At 39.4% G+C, this 21,607-nt stretch overlaps 1 protein-coding gene across 4 annotated transcripts in view; it reads left to right on the top strand.

The window, feature by feature from the left end:
• PDGFC (platelet derived growth factor C) overlaps nucleotides 1-21,607 on the top strand; it is a 244,389-nt gene that overhangs the window by 156,246 nt on the left and 66,536 nt on the right. The window lies entirely within an intron of this gene.

Consider the following 21,607-nt stretch of genomic DNA (forward strand, 5'->3'; position numbering starts at 1 on the left):
CATAGGGTCACAAAGAGACGTGCCTGAAGTCAATTAGCATACATGCATGCAATTCACCTATGAAGGTAGAAAGGGAAGTTAAAGACCGCTTCTCAGCCTCCTTCACTGTGTTGATCAGGCTGACACCTCTGTTTTCAGCAGAAGGAAAGATGTGACCATTTATCTCCTGGTCCATGAATATGACATGAGTGATACGTGTATGTGAATATTCAGTTCAGTTCAGGTCAGTTCAGTTGCTCAGTCGTATCCTACTCTTTGCGACCCCATGAATCACAGCACACGAGGCCTCCCTGTCCATCACCAACTCCCAGAGTTCATTCAAACTCATGTCCATCACGTTGGTAATGCCATCCAGCCATCTCATCCCCTGTCATCCCCTTTTCCTCCTGCCCTCCATCCCTCCCAGCATCAGGGTCTTTTCCAATGAGTCAACTCTTCACATGAGGTGGCCAAAGTATTGGAGTTTCAGCTTCAGCATCAGTCCTTCCAATGAACACCCAGAGCTGATCCCCTTCAGAATGGACTGGTTGGGTCTCCTTGCAGTCCAAGGGACTCTCAAGAGTCTTCTCCAATACCACAGTTCAAAAGCATCAATTCTTCAGCGCTCAGCTTTCTTCACAGTCCAACTCTCACATCCATACATGACCGCTGGAAAAACCATAGCCTTGACTAGACGGACCTTTGTTGGCAAAGTAATATCTCTGCTTTTTAATATGCTGTCTAGGTTGGTCATAATTTTCCTTCCAAGGAGTAAGCATCTTTTAATTTCATGGCTACAATCACCATCTGCAATGAATATTATAGCGGTACTAATAGTATATGTATATAAGTATGATAGGAATAGAGTCTGTATTTGAATATTATGATATGAATAGTACATTTATATGAATTTCTAGTTATATGAATAGTGTCTGTATATGAATATTACAGTGATATATAGTATATGTATATGAATATTATAATGATTTGAATAGTACATGGGTATGTATATTATAATGATGTGAATTGTATGTGTGTACGAATATGGTAATTATATGCATAGTGTGTGCATGTGAACATTATAGTGACATGTGTAGTATATGTGTGTGAATATTATGATGATATGCATAGAGTTTATATAAATATTATGATATGCATAATATGTGTATGAATATCATAATGCTATGACTAGTACACAGGTATGGATATTATGATGATGTGAATCGTATGTATAAATGAATATTTCAGTAATATGAATGGTGTATGTATATGAATATTATAATGGTATGAATAGTATATATATGAATGTTATAATGATGTGATTGTTCTTGGATATGAATATATAAGGATGTGAATAGGATGTGTATATGTATATGATAATAAGCATACTGTGCATATATGAATATATAATGATATGCATAGTGTGTGTATATTAATATTATGATATAACTACTATTCGGATATGAATATTATCACCATGCAGATGAGGCAGACTTGCTGTGAGCCCCAGCAGACTGATTCTGTGTAGACAGAAGCAACTCTGATTGCTCACTGAAACTTAGAGAAAGAATAAAGGAAAGAGATTTTCGGTTAGTATGTAGAGTCTCTCATAGAAATCAGAGAGAATGCTCTTTTATTGGATTAGAATAATTAAAGAAAAATGCTATGGAAAGGACCTCACTTTCACATTTCATTAAATGAAATCAAAGGAACCTCACCTTAACTTGGTGCAATGCTTTAAAACAAGGGTTTATGGTACTTGTGACATGCCTACAAATGAGAAGAAATGAAATATTGGTGACAGATGTGTGTTGTGTAAACCAGAGGTTCCCAACCCCGTTAGGAACTGGGCTGCACGGCAAGAGGTGAGTGGTGGGCGAGCAAGTGAAGCCTCACCTGCATTTACAGCCGAGCCCCATTACGTGCATTACTGCCTAAGCTCTGCTTCCTGTCAGATCAGCGGTGGCATTAGATTCTCATAGGAGTGAGAACCCTACTGTGAGCTGCACATGCCAGCGATCTGGGCTGTGCATCCCTTATGAGAATCATCCAGAAACCATTCTCCTCCTCCTCCCTCACCCCTACTACCACCACCAATCCATGGAAAAATTCCATGAAACCAGTCCTTGGTGCCACAATATTTGGGAATCACTGGTATAAGCCACCACCTGACTTGAGAACAATTGTGGAGACCTCTGTGTTCTTAGATACCCACTCAGAGGAGGGCAGAGTGGAAAGAGGGCAGGGGTCCTGCCCCATGGAATGGACTCTACCTCTGTGAACTCCAGTTCAGAGCAATTGGATGGTTAGTAATCTAGGGAGCTGCTTCTTTTTATGTAGACACAGAGAGATGTTCTTATCCACAGTAATGTACACCTTCTTTGTTAGTCGCTCAGTCGTGCCTGACTCTTTGTGACCCCATGGACTGCAGTCCACCAGGCTCCTCTGTCCATGAGATTTTCCAGGCAAGGATACTGGAGTGGGTTGCCATTTCCTTCTCTAGGGGATCTTCCCAACCCAGGGATTGAACCTGGGTCTCCTGCACTGCAGGCAGATTCTTTACTGACTGAGCTACAAGGGAAGCCCTTCTTTAATTTCTATCTATAGAAAAAAATTACACAGAGCTGTATGTTTCTATTCTCTTACTATTAATAAAATCATGGAGGAGGTGGTAAGGAGAGTAAATTCTTTCTCATGCATCAAGGTGAAATTCCAAATGCATTTTTCTGTGCTCATAGTATTGAGACTGCTAGTTTGGCAAATGGAGAAATGCGTACTTTGCTCCAGGTAACATACTAATGACTAATTTTTTTAGGAGGATGAGTTGGCCACTTATGGACAGGAGAGAGCTTAAGGTCCTAGGAAGAACACCAGCTTGGAATGCCTGACATGTTTCAGATTTAGCTCTGTCCTTTACTGTTGACCACATGCCTTTGTTTACATTACAAGCCTATTTTATCAGAATACTCTTTAAATAAAATAAAATAGGACTGGGAAGGACAAGTCTCTTCCAACAGTGAAAGATCTGTGTTTCCTCAGAATATCCACATGTGTATTATGGTCACACTGAGATTTGTTTTACCTTTATCCAAATAAGTAATGTTTTATAAAAGGCATTTGAAAATATTAAAGTATAAGATAATACTATAACTTTTTTGTTCCAATGGGTGGGGGGAAATCACTTCATAGTTGTTAAACTGTAGTTTGATATATGATTATTGGAAGTAAAATATTGATTGTTTTGAAATATGTTTTATTTACAATGCTTTGTTAATTTCTGCTGTACTGCAAAGTCATTCGGTTATATATGTGTGCGTGTGTGTGTGTATTCTTTTTAATATTCTTTTCCCTATGGTTTATCACAGTGATATTAAAGATTAAATAGTTTACTATACTATACAGTAGGACCTTATTGTTGATCCAATTTCTGCATAATAGTTTGCATCTGTTCCAATTTTTCCCTCTCCCCATCTCCCATTTCGTCACCATAAGTTTGTTCTCTAGGTCTGTGAGTCTGTTTCTATTTTGTAGATAAGCTCATTTGTAACATATTTCAGATTCCTTTAAATTTAATCGAACAGGACAGAAATTTCACTACCCAGAAATCTCTAAGGTGCTTAGGTGTCCCTGTTGTCATTTTAAAACTCTTAACTGTATGATTCAAGCCCACGACAATCCCTAAGTGTAATAGAACCGGCAATTCTGATGAACGCACTGCCAACAGTCAGGTAAACAGAAAAGGATTTATGCATTGCATGAAGTACATTTTGAGACTTCATTGCTCAAAGATTTTCCCCCTAAGGTGACTCCTCATAGCTGTTTCCAGCACTTGGAACACTGTCTGAATACATTTTCGAATATCAAGTAGACGGTGCTCCCTGTCTGCCAAAAAACACAGATCGTTCTCCCATATGGCAGCTGACTTAACCCCCGACTTCTTTCTCAGCTGAAACCCCGTGCACTGACTTCAAAAACTTCACCCACTTCTTGACCTTTCTATCTGTGGCTCTCCATCTCTCTCTGTCCATTTGAATAAGCAAGTCAGTTCATGATATCAAAATATTTGCGTAAATGGAACCAGTCATAATTTATTGCTTCTAAAATTATTTCATGGGATTGTGGTAGGCACTGTTTTCGCTGAGGTATCGGGGTTAATCTCTGTGGAAGTGAGGCATGCACTGTATGTTATCCTAGAGAATTTTGCCCACAAAAACTCTCTAATCATAGTTTCCCTACTATTTATCTAGGTTAAGAACTTCCAAATGCGTTAACTATAATAGTTCTACCTCATTCTCCAAATGGTGACAGTCTTCTTTTACGCTTGGCAAAATGCAGACCCTTGTTTATATAGCTTTAGAAGTTGAATATGAGGAATTTCTTAGAGATAAGAAGGAAGGTTTAAAAATCTATTCGAAGTTTTCCATGAAGTCTGTAAAGACAAGAAAGAAAGAAAAGGGAAGGAAAGAAAAAAAGGACAGAGCAGGGAAAATGGGGAAAAGGATGAGAGGAAGATGCTTTGTTTACCGTTGGCTGTTTACAAACTACACCCCTTTACTGATGGTCTCGGGTGGCTGAGGGCCTGGGCAGATCAGAGCCACGTGACAAATAGCACCACTTATGGAGTGCCTACTGTTTGCAAAGCCCTGAGCTAGGTTGGTTACTCACATGAGTTCTGGTCTTTCAGCAATCCATCATGGCAGGGATTATCTTTATTTTACACAAGAGGATACAGACTAAAAGAGGCCTTAAAAATTGTCCAAATACCATGTGTAAAATAGATAGCTAGTGAGAAGCTGCTATATAGCACACGGAGCTCAGCTTGCTACTCAGTAATGACCTAAAGGGGTAGAGGGCAGAGGGTGGGTGGTAGGGAGGTCCAAGAGGGAGGGCATATATGGATACATATAGCTGATTCTGGTTGTTGTACAGCAGAAACTAACACAACATTCTAAAGCAATTATATTCCAATAAAATGAAGATAATATTTAAAAACACAGAAAGCAAACAAATAAAAAAACCCCATGCACTCATTATGTGATACATGTAGGTGTGGTAGCAACATTGAACACCTTGTTTGTGAAGGGCCTGAAAGCTTTATCTCCTTCATAAATCCACCACCAGAAGGTGGCTTTCAGCTAAGACGATCCAAAGTCTGGCCTGAGTAACACACTGGGCCAGGACGAGCTTCTCTAGGCCAGGCTTCAGTAAAGCAAGCCCTCAAAATACCAACCTGTAAATCAGAATTAGATGTATTAAGTGTAAATGAAAAATGCAATGTCCAACATTCTTATTTGACAAAAAGGCAGATAAAATCACCAATGGTGATTTGTATGTAGTACATATGGCTTGTGGGCCAGCCTTTAAGGTGGGCAGGCTCACACTGTGTAGACAAAGGAGGAGCGAGTATGGATTAGGGTTGACTAATAGAATAATTGGAATTATGTTAATGAGGCCTGAAATCATGGGACTTCAGTATTGAGCGAGGAAATAGACAAAAATATTTTGAAATGAACAAAAATATTTGTACTATTAATTCATGGGCTGGGCTATTTGTGATAAGGAAGGATTAGTCATGAACCACTTTATAATTCATTAATCTCCTGTTTAACAAAGCAGGTGGGGGAATTAGAAAACTTAGCTACAGTTCTGTTATTTCCCTGAAAGATATAAAATGTTCAGTCACAGAGAATGATTGAAATACATACTATCTATAGAAAATATGTAGCTGACAAGGACCTACTGTATAAACAGAGAAGTATACTCAATATCTTATAATAAGCTATAATGAAAGATAATGTAAAAAATAATATATAGATGTATACACATATGTATAATTGAATCACTGATGCCCACCTGAAACTGAAGCAACATGGTAAATCAGCAATATTTCTATAATTTTTTTAAAAGAGAGTGATTGATAATAACAGTAAGTCTTGAGGCTTATGTGAGAATATGTAATTAATACTATCTTTACAAGCCTTTATTCAGTATAGTATCCATTCCTGGGTTGGAGATGTATGACTCCCTACTTGGAGACAGATTTGAAAAAGAAACAGTGAGATACCTAGACTGCAGAGTTCAAACACAGCAAGTTGCATAACTGGTATTCAGCTGGTATACCAAGTGTATACAGCAGGTCAGAGGACTCACCATGGTAATGAGCAGCTTGTAAGGAAATGAAAGAAGTAGCATTATAATAAAGTTCTAAAAAATAGGGTCTAATTTATTATTCTGAATAAAGTCTAGTGTCTCATTTTTTTAAAAGCCACTTGCAAAGCAGAAATAGAGAAAGAAGAAAAAAATGTTTAAGAGTATGAATATTAGTTATTTAGGAGTATTTCAAGACCACTTGTGTAAGCATGACTACTTATGTTTGTATATAAATATGCATGTTAGCATATATGGGGGCTTTCCAGGTGGTGCTAGTGGTAAAGCACCTCCCTGTCAATGCAGATGGATGCCAGAGACAAGGGTTGGGAAGTAGCCCTGGAGGAGGGCATGACAACCCAGTCCAGTATTCTTGCCTGGAGACCCCACTGGATGGAGAAGCCTAGCAGGCCATGGTCCATAGTGTCGCAGATTTGGACCCAACTGAAACATCTTAGCACACACATACCCATATATGTATGTATAAGCTCATCCATCCATTTGTCCAAACGTCCAACCATCTATCCATCTATGCATCCATCCATTACTCATCAATCATTTAGTCCTTGCTATGTATGAATCAAAAACCAAGGTAAATACTGGGAATAGAAGATTATTAGATGGGCCTCTGAACTCCAGAAAGCATTGAATAGTAAGGAGACAGGTATACAAAAAATATAATTGAAAGCAGTAATGTGTGTAGTATGGACCTTGCTGGGTAAGGTTGAAGGCTTTTTCCCTATACGACTCACAGAAGTGTCTCTGAGAAGACGACATTCAGCTGAGATGTGAAGATTACACATAGTTTTGCCAAGGGAAATGATAAAGCTAATACTGTTGGTCATGCAGCACTTAATCAGTTGACTTTTAAAGTGTTGAGTGTGTGGAATTCATTGATTTAAAGGAGTCCATGCTCAATACTTTAAAAGTTGCCATTAGGCAGGTTCTAAGTAGATCCATGAGATGTCCCGTCGTGTGTGCCTGGAACCCATGAGTCATAATTGGTGATATAAAGTGCGTACTTGACCTATGACAGGAATATTATTGCTGGAGTTGCTGTCCTGAAAAATGGGATCATACTTGCCATCTGGTGAACTGTGCTGTCTCACCCAGGTTGAGGTTCAGGATGACTAACGCCCTGCGCAGCCCGCAATTACTCAGTTGCCCAAAAGCCCACAAGTAGTCGGGAAAGTTGTCTGTGTTTCATCAGATCCCTGAGTGAAGTCTGCAGAGCGCGGGGGCGGGGGGAGGTTGCGTGCTGCCTTATCTTTCACTTTCCTGTGTGGTTTGAAGCACTTTGATTCTCACGTCAGTGAAATGGAATGAATGGATCAGTGTTTGTGCCTTGGTGTCACATAGTAGTTAGAAGCCGGCGATGTGGAGATTTAAAAAAAAGAAAAAAGAAAAAAGGAAAGAAATGCAGCCCCTGCCTTCTAAGAGCTTATATTCTAAGCTTATATCTTGTGCTAAAACAGTAGTAGACATTTACATGTGTTTCTTTTTTTTCCCCCATATTTTAAACTCTGGTTTAAATGAAAATATCCACAGCTTTGTAACTGAAACCAGAGCACATAAATTGCTATACGTGGCTCTTGTTGAACATCGATTTGGCCTAAATGGCACTTGATCTGGTACTCTGCTACTTTTTTTAATATTATTTTCTTGTTTACTTACAAGTTTAATAAAGTTTAGAAGTGAAATGCATGATTGCTTCCTGTCATTTTTGGAGAAGACATTGAGGCTTATATTAGAAATAAGCAGGTAGATACGATTTTCTGAGTATATGAGCAGAGGTCAGGAGATAACTTAAAAAAATAAAATAAAAAGCTATTCTATCCCTTCTGTCAGTTGTTGAAAACAGCTGAATTTTCTGGTAGCCCAGGAACCTGTAAAAGGCTGTGGTAGGAATCCTGGATATTAAAGCCCCTCGAAGGGGTAATTTTACCAGGATAAGGAAAGAAACACAGGGCAACAGGAACATATTTAAAGTGAGAAGAGGAAAATAAAACAATCCCTGGGCCAAGAAAACCCAGCCGAGGGATGTTGCCCAGGAAGGCGGGTAGAGCCAAGTGGGCACAAAGCCTCCTGTTTCTTATTTCCCTTTTCAGCCTCAAAATATGAAGTAATCACCTTTGCAGGACTTACCAGTGATTAAACCACCAAGCAATCTGAAATGCTTCCCCAAATATGAAGATTGTTGTTTTGTGTAGTTTCTTGAGATACGGCAGCCTTTTTTTTCCTTTTGCCTCATTCCATAGTCAGGTTCTGAGGAAAATATAATCCCATGTATCCCATAAATCCTTTTTCATTGGAAGTAAAAGTGATGATCTTAGAGAAACTCAAAGTGAAAATCAATTTTTTAAATTGCTAAATAAACCTTAAAAAACTTATACCATCTTTACCTAATTCAGCTTCTGGAGTGTGCATGTGTGTGTATGCACATGTATACACATAAATATTTTTATAGTATTCCAAGCTGAAACTCCAGTACTTTGGCCACCTTATGCGAAGAGTTGACTCATTGGAAAAGACTCTAATGCTGGGAGGGATTAGGGGCAGGAGGAGAAGGGGACGACAGAGGATGAGATGGCTGGATGGCATCACCGACTTGATGGACATGAGTCTGAGTGAACTCCGGGAGTTGGTGACGGACAGGGAGGCCTGGCGTGCTGCGATTCATGGGGTTGCAAAGAGTCGGACACGACTGAATGACTGAACTGAACTGAACTGAAGAGATTAATAGTATTGATTAATAATGAATATCCTTAAAGTGGATACACGTGTACTTAGGAGTGATATAAAAATGAAAGTGTTGTAAGTAGAATTTTACTAATTCTACTTTATATATGTATACCCTAAATACAGTCTTCCCCGGTGGCTCAGATGGTAAAGCGTCTGCCCGCAATGTGGGAGACCCGGGTTCGATCCCTGGGTTGGGAAGATCTCCTGGAGAAGGAAACGGCAACCCACTCCAGTACTCTTGCCTGGAGAATCCCATGGACGGAGGATCCTGGTAGGCTACACCCCATGGGGTCGCAAAGAGTCGGACACGACCGAGCAACTTCACTTTCACTTTCACCCTAAATACACACATGCATATGTGTGTGTAAGTGTATATTTACATATGGATGGGGGTATCAGTTCAGTTCAGTTCAGTTGCTCAGTTGTGTCCGACTCTTTGTGACCCCATGAATCGCAGCACACCAGGCCTCCCTGTCCATCACCATCTCCAGAGTTCACTCAGACTCACGTCCATTGAGTCCATGATGCCATCCAGCCATCTCATTCTCTGTCGTCCCCTTCTCCTCCTGCCCCCAATCCCTCCCATCATCAGAGTCTTTTCCAGCCAGTCAGCTCTTCGCATGAGGTGGCCAAAGTACTGGAGCTTCAGCTTTAGCATCATTCCTTCCAAAGAAATCCCAGAGTTGATCTCCTTCAGAATGGACTGGGGGTATATACATACACAAATACATGCCTGTATTCTATAGAGTGATCACTGAAGAAAAGTTAGAAAAGTGCATAACATAGCAGTAAAATTCCACTTTTGCAACTTAGACAACACAGGTAAATGAAAAACTAGAAAGTCTAGGAATCTAATAACATTTTCATTTGATAATAAAAATGTCCATTAATTCAACATCTTCTTTATGCCAGATCCCATCCTGTTGGTACTCCTTAGAGCCACTCTTGGTATCTTGAAGGAGGGATAAGGGGCCTGTTTCTTATCAGAAGAGTTGTATGGAGCCTATGTCACATGAATTCCAAAATGTGCTTTTGTGTTCCAAAAGACGATCTTTTTAAAGAAAAAAAAATGGAGTATAGTTGATTTACAATGTTGTGTTAGTTTCAGCTTTATGGCAAAGTGACTCGATATATATATATATATATATATTCCTTTTTAGATTCTTTTCCCATTAAGCTGACCTTTTAAGGTATGGTTTATGCTGCTCAACTTATAAGAAAAAGTATTTTGTGCTGCTAGACAGCATTGCAGTTGGGGAGCCCTAGGTTTTCATGTGTCCCAGTAAGCACTTGGAAAGGTTTTGTGGAAGTGCCTTGGTTAGGAGGAAGGGAGGGGGCTTCACTCCCTGGGGGGCTGAAAGCTCCCACCCCTAGGCTACCTGGTGAGAGGGCTGGCTGTGCACGGAACCAGGCAAATCATTGGCACATTTTCTCAGTTCCTCAGCATGTCCATCCAGGACTATATATATACATATTTTTTTTACTTCATAATATACTGATATTTATAACTTGGTTTCCATGGAGATTGGCTGTAGAAAATGATGGTACCTGGTGATAACAGTGCCACATAGACATTTGGAAAATAATCAGATGTTCTGGAAAAATGTGGCAATGGGTGTGTTCTACTAATACGTTCTGTGTTTAAGTTGCTTTTTTTTTTTTTTGACATGACTATACACATCGAAGGAAATGTAATTTGAATCTTAAACCAGAAAAAAGAAGAAGCTAAGATTTTAAAAAGCAATGCCTTCTGGACTATCTAGTTCACTGCTTCATTTTGCCAAGAGGAACCTGATGTCTGAAGCCATTTATTATTGAACAGCTATTTCCTTAAAAAAAGCAGTTCATGAGTCAAGACTGAAGTGGTCTACACATCTATTTGTGTTTCTTAAAGTACTAGGCTATGACAGCTTCTTATTGATTTTAAAACTTTGAATCATAAACAATGCTTGATGGCCAGATTTTTTTTAAAACCCTGAAAGTATTTTTTAAGAATTTTTTCTCATAAATCATTGTATTATGAAATGTTTTTATTGAGTATAAATGATCAAAATAAGTAACTTGAGTTCTAAAAATAGCACTCATATTTAGGATTATGCTTGAAATTCTCTAGTATCTTAAGAGGAAGAATATTTTTATTTCACTTTGGTATAATAAACCTATTTTGTCATTTTCACAGACTTTATCATCAAAAGGTAAATTTGTATGTCTAAACAGATAAGCCTTTTAAAATCCCTTTTACTGCTGATCAGCTATTTAAATATTTTCTTTTAAAATCAGGCCTGAAGTCATGATAATGCTTTGATAAGCATTGCATGAATCCTATCCAAATTTTATTATCACACTACTTAAATATTTCTCTCAGCTTTAGAAAAACCCATATCTACTGCACCTTGGTCCAAGCAAGTATAACGACAATACAACAAAGATTAAAAAATGAAACAACCTAACCAATTATAGTCTCTTAAAAATGTCTTGATTAATGGTGTGATAGCCTTTTGTTAATGTTTGGGCAATGAAACTCAGCTACTCAAAGAATATGTTTAGTTGGTAGGTAAACAGAGCACAGAAGGAACATTCTGTAAGGTTCCTTTGGGTGATGGTTAATTGTGGGTTTCTATGCGTGGGATGGTCTGGGTGTTGGGTGGATGAACGTATATTCATAGTCTTTCTTTCTTGTCTTAAATTTTGATTCCCTTTAAGTAAACCTTGATACATGCATTGCCATTTCAATATTCCTAGTTTTCTGAAACTCAAGAGTTGAAGTGCATTACAGGAGGCCCTACTTTTTTCATATATCTTCCTACATCTATAGGCAAATTCTCCTTTATCCTTACTCTAAGTATTAAAACTAGAAGGAAAAACAAACAAGGTGATAATCCATGAGAGAAAACTTTTGCTTAAGTCTAAGGAGAATATTAATTTCAATTCTACTATCTGTCAGTACTACAGTGGTATAGTTGTTGGCAAATGTGATAAAGGTATTTTCTCAATCATTATATGAACTGTTACTTAATTATCCCCCTTCATGTATCACAGCCTTGTCGTTGCAAGGCAGCTTGTATTACCTCAATGAAGAACTATGAGCTATGCTGTGCAGGGCCACCCAAGATGGACAGATCTTAGTGAAGAGTTCTGACAAACATAATCCACTGGAAAAGGAAATGACAACCCACTCCAGTATTCTTGCCTGGAGAACCCTATGGACATTGTGAAAAAACAAAAAGATACGGCGCCAGAAGATGAACTCCCCAGGTCAGAAGGTGTCCAGTATGCTGCTAGGGAAGAGTGGAAAAGTGAAAGTGAAGTTGCACAGTCGTGTCCGATTCTTTGCGACCCTGTGGACTGTAGCCCACCAGGCTCCTCTGTCCATGGGATTCTCCAGGCAAGAATACTGGAGTGGGTTGCCATTTCCTTCTCCAGGGTATCTTCCTGACTCAGGGATTGAACCCAGGTCTCCTGCATTGCAGGCAGACACTTTACCCTCTGAGCCACCAAGGAGGCCCCCAGGGGAAGAGTGGAAAGCAATTACAAATAACTCCAGTAAGAATGAAGCAGCTGGGCTAAAGTGGGACCAGTGCTCCACTGTGGATGTGTCTGGTGCTAAAAGTAAAGTTCAGTGCTATAAAAAACAATATTGCATAGGACCGTGAAATGTTAAGTCCATAAATCTAGGTAAATTGGATATGGTCAAGCAGGAGATGGCAAGAGAAGGGAAAGGCAAGGAAGAAAGATAAAGATATACCCAACTGAATGCAGAGTTCTAGAGAATAGCAAAGAGAAATAAGACAATGTCTTAAATGGACAATTGTCTTAAATGGACAATGTTAAGAAATAGAGGAAGACAGTACAATGGGAAAGACTGGAGATCTCTTCAAGAAAATTGGAGAGATGAAGGGAACATTTCATGCAAGGTAAGGCATGATAAAGGACAGAAATGGTAGGGACCTAACAGAAACAGGAGAGATCAAGAAGAGATGGCAAGAATACACGAAATGAAAGTGGCTCAGTCATGTCTGACTCTTTGCGACGCCATGGACTATACAGTCCATGGAATTCTCCAGGCCAGAATACTGGAGTGGGTAGACTTTCCCTTCTCCAAGACATTTTCCAAACCCAGGAATTGAACCCAGATCTCCTGCATTGCAGGTGGATTCTTTACCAGCTGAGCCACAAGAGAAGCCCAGAATACACAAAAGAACTGTACAAAAAAAGTTCTTTATGACCCAGATAGCTACAATGGTGTGGTTACTCACCTGGAGCCAGACATCCTGGAGTGTGAAGACAAGTGGGCCTTAGGAAGCATTACTATGAACAAAGCTAGTAAAGGTGATGGAATTGCAGCTAAGCTATTTCAAATACTTAAAAAATGATGCTGTTAAAGTGCTGCATTTGATACATTGGCAAACTCGGAAAACTCAGCAGTTGCCAAGTTTGTAAAAGATCACTTTTCATACTAATCCCACAGAAGGGCAATACCAAAGAGTCTTCAAACTACCATACAATCGCGCTAATTTCACATGTTAGCAAAGTTATGCTGAAAATCCTTCAAGCTAGGCTTCAGCAGTATGTGAACTGAGAACTTCCAGATGTTCGAGCTGAATTTCATAGGGGCAGAAGAACCAGAGATCAAATTGCCAACATTCAGGTGGATCATGGAGAAAGCCAGGGAATTCTAGAAAACATCTACTGCTTCATCGACTGTCCTAAGCCCTTTGACTGTGTAGATCACAACAAACTATGGAAAATTCTTTAAGAGATAGGAATACCAGACCACTCTGCCTGTCTCCTGAGAAACCTCAAGAAGCAACAGTTAGAACCAGGCTTGGAACAACTGACTAGATCCAAATTGGGAAAGGACAAGGCTGTATATTGTGACCCTGCTTATTTAATTTATATGCAGAATACATCATGTGAAATGTGGGGTTGGATGAATCACAAGCTGGAATCAAGATTGCTGGTGAAAATATCAAAGCCTCAGATATACAGATGATACAACTTTAATGGCAGAAAATGAAGAGGAACTGAAGAGCCTCTTGATGAGAATGAAAGAGGAGAGTGAAAAAGCTGGCTTGAAACTCAACATTCAAAAAACTAAAATATGGCATTTGGCCCCATCACTTCATGACAAATAGAAGGGGAAATGTAGAAGTAGTAACAAATTTTATTTTTGAAGGCTCCAAAATCACTGCAATGCTGACTGCAGCCTTGAAATTTAAAGGTGGTTTCTCTCTGGAAGAAAAGCTTGTGATAAACCTAGATAGAGTATTAAAAAGCAGATACATCACTTTGCCCACAAAGATCCTTATAGTCAAAGCAATGTTTTTTCCCGTAGTCAGTACTAATGTGAAAGTTGGACCATACAGAAGGTAAACATCGAAGAATTGATGCTTTCTAGTGGGGGTGCTAGAGAATAATCATGAGAGTCCGTTGAGCTACAAGGAGATCAAACCAGTCAGTCTTAAAGGAAATCAATCCTGAATATTCTTTGGAAGGCCTGATGCTGAAGCTGAAGTTCTAATACTTTGGCTACCTGATGTGAAGATCCATCTCATTGAAAAAGACCCTGATGCTGGGAAAGATTGAAGGCAAAAGAAGAGGGCGGCAAAGTATGACATGGTTAGATAGCAGCATGGACTCAGTGGATGTGAATTTGAGCAAACTGTAGGAGATGGTGGAGGACAAAGGAGCCTGGCATACTGCAGTCTAGGGGGTCAAAAGGAGTCAGACATGACTTTGCAAATGAACAACAACAGCATGTTTAATAAATAGCCACACACCACAAAGTATCACACTAGGCAAGCACATGTGTTCTTGTGGATTTATTTTAAGAATAATTATTTGATAGCAATGATGACTAAAAGTGGGCCTCAGAATAGAAAGGAGTTTTGTCTTCAGAGGGAGTTCTCAGCAGTTGACACAGCAAAGTGAGCTCCTGAATCTTGGCATAGTTCCAGGAATTGGGCAATAAAACAAGGTGATATTTCTATAACAGAGAGAAGAAAGGCCAGAGGGGCTGGTTCTCAGGTCTGCCTGGAGCCAGAGGTAGTGACCTTGTAACTTGGGGCTGGATGAGGAGCTCTGGATCTGCAGTTTTGCAGAGTGGAGTCATTGCTTGTGTGGTTATGCTGACAGCCGTTATTTTAAAAAAAAATACCACTTATTGAGAAGTTTACTCCTTAGGCATCATTCTAATGACTTCAGGTACATTCTCTCATTGACTCTTCGTGACAAGCTTGAATGTTCATCAGTATTATCCTCATTTAAAAGAACAAAATCTGGGGAATTGTCATCAGAATTCTTGGAGCTCTATGGGTCCGTTGTGTCTGTTTAGCTAGAGACAGTATGTTCAATGGCTAATAATATGGGCTCCGAAGCCTGGAACGTGGTCCCCTCCCCCCATTATTCTTCACTGGGTGACTTGCTCTGTTACCTCTGTGCCCCTCAGTTTCCCCATCTCTAATCTGGTTTTAATAATCAGAGCTAAGATAACATTGTGTTGGAGACTGAGTCAGTTAATATTTATAAAGTACCTGCAAATAGTGTGTATTCCATATTCCTTGCTTTGTTGTTGTGATTATTATTATGCACAATTTTTTTAAAAGCCTTGGGATTTTGGTAAAAGTTAACATAAATGTACAGCCTTGGAGAACAAAATGAAGTAGGGAAACTGCTAAATGAATTCTGCCAAGAGAATGCACTTGGCATTGAAAACACCCTTTTTCAACAACACAAGAGATGACTAACGCATGGCCATCACCAAATGGTCAATAACAAAATCAAATTGTTTACATTCGTTGTAGGCCAAGATGGAGAAGCTGCATACAGTCAGCAAAAACAAGATCTGGAGCTGACTATGGCTCAGGTCCTCAGCTTCTTTTAGCAAAATTCAGGCTTAAACTAAAGAAAGAGGGAAAACCACTAGGCCAGGTACGACTTAAATCAAATCCCCTATGAATATGCAGAGGAGATAATGAATGGCTTCAAGGGATTAGATCTAGGTAACAGCGTGCCTCAAGAACTATGGACAGAGGTCCATAACATTGTACAGGAGGCAGTGAATAAAACCATCTCAAAGAAAAAGGAAAGCAAGAAGGCAAAGTGGTTTCTGAAGGAGGGGAGGCTTTCGCTCAATCGTGTCCGACTCTTTGTGACCCCATGGACTGTAGCCCACCAGGCTTCTCTGTCCATGGGATTCTCCAGGCAAGAATACTGGAGTGGGTTGCCGTTTCCTTCTCCAGGGGATCTTCCCCACCCAGGGATTGAACCCGAGTCTCCTGCACTGTAGGCAGATGCTTTACTGTTTGAGCCACCAGGGAAGTGCCAAAGAAAGAAGTGAAAAGCAAGAGAGAAAGGGAAAGGTACCTCCAACTAAACACAGAGTTCCAAAGAATAGCAAGGAGAGACAAGAAGGCCTTCTTCAATGAACAGTGCATAAAACTTGAATAAAATGACAGAAGGGGAAAGACTAGAGATGTCTTCACTAAAATTGGAAATTTCAAGGGACTGTTTCTTTCAAAGATGGGCACATTAAAGGACAGAAATAGTAGAGACCTAGTAGATGCTGAAGAGATCAAGAAAAGATGGAAAGACTACATGGAAGAACTGTACAAAAAAGATCTTAAGGAATCGGATTACTGTGATAGTGTGGTCAGTCACCCAGAGCCAGACATTCTGGAGTGTGAAGCCAAGTGGAACTTAGGAAGCAGTGCTGTTAATAAAGCTAGTGGATGTGATGGAATTCCAGTAGAGCTATTCAAAACCCTAAAGAATGATGCCATTAAGGTGTTACATTCAATATGTCAGCAAATCTGGAAGACCCAGCAGTGGGCACAGTACTGGAAAAGGTCAATCTCACCCCAATTCCCAAGAAGGATAGTACTAAACCATGTTCTAACCATAAGACAATGCACTCATCTCCCATGCCAGGGAGGTCATGCTTAAAATTTTTCATGCTAGGCTTCAGCATTATGTGAGCCAAGAACTTCTAGATGTCCCAGCTAGGTTTAGAAAAACAGAGGAACTCAAATTGCCAACATTCACTGGATCATGGAGAAAGCAAGGAAATTCCAGAAAACCATCTATCTCTGTTTCATGGACTACACTAAAGCTTTTGAGTGTGTAGATCATAACAACTCTGGAAAGTTCTTAAAGAGATGGGAATACCAGACCATCTTACCTGTCTCCTGAGAAACCTGTATGCAGGTCAAAAAGCAGCAGTTAAAATCCTGTATGGAACAACTAATTGGTTCCATATTGAGAAAGTCATGCATCAGGGCTGTCTGCGGTCACCCTGTTTGTTTTATCTATATGATGAGCACATCATGACAAATGCCTGGATGAGTTACAAGCTGGAATCAAGATAGGTGGGAGAAACGTCAACAACCACAGATATGTGGATGATACCACTCTAATGTCAGGAAATGAAGTGGAACTAAAGAGCCTCTTGATGAGGCTGAAGGAGGAGAGTGAAAGAGCCGGCTTAAGAGTAAATATTAAAAAAAAAAAACTAAGATCATGACATCCTCCCCCATTACTGCATGGCAAATAGAAGGGGAAAAATTGGAAGTAGTAACAGATTTCCTTTTCATGGGCTCTAAAATCACTGCAGATGATGACTGCAGCCATGAAATCAGAAGACGGTTGCTTCTTGGCATTAAAGCTATGACAAACCTAAGCCCTGTGTTGAAAAGCCGAGACATTACTCTGCTGACAGAGGTTCAGAGGTCTTCCCAGTGGTCATGTACGGTTGAGAGAGCTAGATGGTAAAGAAGGCAGAATGCCAAAGAATTGATGCCTTCAAACAGTGGTGCTAGAGAAGACTCCTAAAAGTCCCCTGGACAACAAGGAGATCAAACCAGTCAGTCTTAAGGGAAATCAACCGTGAATACTCAGTGGAAGAGCTGATGCTGAAGCTGAAGCTCCAGTATTTTGGTTACCTGGTGTGAACAGCCAGCTCATTGGAAAAGGCCCTAATGCTGGGAAAGACTGAGGGGAGAAGGAGGAGAGGGCATCAGAGGATGAGATGACTGGATGGCATCACCAACGCAAAGGACATGAACTTGGGCAAACTTCGGTCGATTGTGAAGGACAGGAAAGCCTGGCATGCTATAGTCCATGGAGTGGCAAAGAGTCGAACGACCGAACAACAACTGTAAATGCATGCCTTTTTGTCACTCAGTAATATCAGTGGCACCTCACTGCAGTACTCTTGCCTGGAAAATCCCATGGACCAAGGAGCCTGGTAGGCTGCAGTCCATGGGGTTGCTGGGAGTCAGACACGACTGAGCGACTTCGCTTTCACTTTTCACTTTCATGCATTGGAGAAGGAAATGGCAACCCACCAGTGTTCTTGCCTGGAGAATCCCAGGGACGGGGGAGCCTGGTGGGCTGCCATCTATGGGGTCATACAGAGTCAGACACAACTGAAGCGACTTAGCAATAGCAATATCACTTGCCTTTATTCATGAAGTATATTTTATTGGTTAAATACATTACTACACATTTTTTATATTATTCCCTAATCAGTTACTCTTTTTTTTTTAATAATTTCAGTAAAAAAAACTATTGATCCTTGTATATTGATCGCAAGTTCATTGAGATAACTAAATTCTATTTTAGTTCTGGTTGATTTTTAAAAGCCAAAAACCTTGAAGTCATCTTTGATACCTGTTTTTCTCTCATACCCATACCATCTGTGTCAGGTCTTCAGGATATTCACAGCCTGGAGTCATTCTTTACATCCTCCTCCCCCCATGCTCAAGCCACTGCTCCCCATAGCAGGATGATGCCCAAGCATTTCCAGTTTCTGTGCTTATAGACTAATGTCTGTTCTTAAGGGATTTGTTGTGAACCAAGCAGATGACACCACCCTTATGGAAGAAAGTGAAGAGGAATTTAAAAGCCTCTTGATGAAAGTGAAAGAGGAAAGTGAAAAAGTTGGCTTAAAGCTCAACATTCAGAAAACGAAGATCATGGCATCTGATCCCACCACTTCATGGGAAATAGATGGGGAAACAATGGAAACAGTGTCAGACTTTTTGTTTTTGGGGGGCTCCAAAATCACTGCAGATGGTGATTGCAGCCATGAAATTAAAAGATGCTTACTCCTTGAAAGGAAAGTTAAGACCAACCTAGACAGCATAATAAAAGCAGAGATATTACTTTGCCAACAAAGATCCATCTAGTCAAGGCAATGGTTTTTCCAGTGGTCATGTATGGATGTGAGAGTTGGACTGTGAAGAAAGCTGAGTGCGGAAGAATTGATGCTTTTGAACTGTGGTGTTGGAGAAGACTCTTGAGACTCCCTTGGACTGCAAGGAGATCCAACAAGTCCATCCTAAAAGAGACCAGGCCTGTGTGTTCATTGGAAGGACTGATACTGAGGCTGAAACTCTAATACTTTGGCCACCTCATGCGAAGAGTTGACTCATTGGAAAAGACCCTGATGCTGGGAGGGATTGAGGGCAGGAGGAGAAGGGGATGACAGAGGCTGAGAGGGCTGGATGGCATCACTGACTTGATGCACATGAGTCTGAGTGAACTCCGGGAGTTGGTAATGGACAGGGAGGCCTGGCGTGCTATGATTCATGGGGTCGCAGAGTCAGACATGACTGAGCGACTGAACTGAACTGAAGCACCATCTTGGGGGCTTCTCCAATGGCTCACCGGTCAATAATCCACCTACAGTGCAGGAGATGTGGTTTCAATCCCTGGGTTGGGAAGATTCCCTGGAGGAGAATATGACAATCTACTCCAGTATTCTTGCCTGGAGAAACCCACAGACAGAGAAGCCTAATGGATTACAGTCCAAAAGGTCGCAAAGAGTAAGACACAATTGAGCGACTGAGCACCAAGGATAATTTTTTCCTCTATTTTTATTATGTTTATTTGCTTTCCTCTCATTAAAGTAGCTAGATCACTCTTCCAAAATACTGAAAAACAATAGTTAGACTGGCCAATCCTGCCTTTGTTCTAACTTTAATGAGAATGAATTTGGTTTTATTTAATGTAATATTTGCAGTTAATTTGTTATCCAGTTTTACCATGATTTAAATGTTTCCTGCACTTCACAGTTGACTCAGTTTTTATCTATTTGATTTATTATGTTTTTCAACATTTATTAATATAAGCATATAGTTTTTCTCCTTTGAATATTCTAAAAGTTATTCTTATATTAATCCTTAAGTTTATGAACTAAATTCATACTCTGTTAAGAAGTATTATATCTTTTAGTCCGTTGTTGGATGATATTTGATTAAATTTGATTTAGAATTTTTGCATTTCCCTCCATTTCTGAATGAAATTGATCTTCATTTTTCATGTTTGATATTGGCATTTCAAAAAACTTGGACATAATACTTTTTCCCATTTATTATAAATGTTTATTTTTTCCAGTTTCATTGAGATGTAATTAATATGTAATATCATGTATGTTTAAGATCTACAGCATGTTCATTTGATATACTTGTGTGTTGCAATATGGTTACCACTATGGGTTGTTTAACAGCCCCTTACTGTCAGATCATTCTACTTCTTTTTTGTGGTGAGAACATTTAAGATCCACTCTTAGCAACTTCCAAGTATATGATACAGTATTGTTAACTCTATTCATAAGATTTAGGCTAGCTTTTTTATAATTATTAATTGAGTGAATATCTACCTTAAATTTGTTTTTACAGTTTCTTGTATAAAATTGAAATTATCATTCCTTTAAAATCAAATAGAACTCCTCTATAAACTTCATGTAATTGCATCTTTTTTATTGATAAAGATTTGACAGTCTTTTCCATTTCTTCTGGTGTTATTAGTCTGTTCACTTTTTCTAGTTTTTTTAGTCAAGCTTTATAATTTATGTTTTCTTAGTAAGGCATCCATGTCATTTAGCCTTTCAGATTTCACTGGTATAGTGTTACCTAAAGCATATTTGCAGATGTGAAACCCGTTTTATCTGTGATTTTATCATTCCTGTGTATGTAAATTGTTGACCCTTCTCTATCTTTCCATTTTCTCCTCATCTCTCTCTCTCCCTCCTCACCCCTTTCTGAGAACCAGCTCTTTTATTCTGATTTTATTTCTGAATTCTAATTTTATATTTGAATATATATTTTATAGTTTTATCTTTACTTGTTTTCATCTTATACTTTCTTGTTTTTTTTTTAATTTTTCTAGCTTTGTGGACTGAATTTATGGCTTATATATTTTTACATAGTAATAAGATAATTTAAAATTATTCACTTCCCACTGTGTGCAGTTCACCACATACATGTACAACATCCCCATTTTTACATATAGAACTCTTGTATTTTCCTGAGAATTATTCCATCTTATGTTGTCCTCTCTCTGAAATGTTCTCCTTTGTTTGACTCACTGTGTAGGTTTAAAATTCTCCATAAAGAATTTTGAGTGCTTAGAAATAAACATCCCTGAGTCAGTTAACATAAAAATCTGTGGCTAGGTATGTCCAAATTCTCAAGTTGACTGATCAGCTTAATTTGAATGATCCTTGATGTTTCTCCATCACCAGCTCCTGGAGTTGATGATGGACAGGGCGGCCTGGTGTGCTGTGATTCATGGGGTCTCAAAGAGTCGGACACAACTGAGCGACTGAACTGAACTGATATTTCTCCAGCCACTGAACAAAATTATGTGGCCAATATGAACAAAAGCACATGAATTCTATCCCGTTAGCCCTCAAAATAGAGCAAGTATAGTTAAGTAGACATATTTTAAATATAGT

This window comes from Ovis canadensis, chromosome 17 (genome assembly GCF_042477335.2).
Source record: "Ovis canadensis isolate MfBH-ARS-UI-01 breed Bighorn chromosome 17, ARS-UI_OviCan_v2, whole genome shotgun sequence".
NCBI classification, from domain to species: Eukaryota; Metazoa; Chordata; class Mammalia; order Artiodactyla; family Bovidae; genus Ovis; species Ovis canadensis.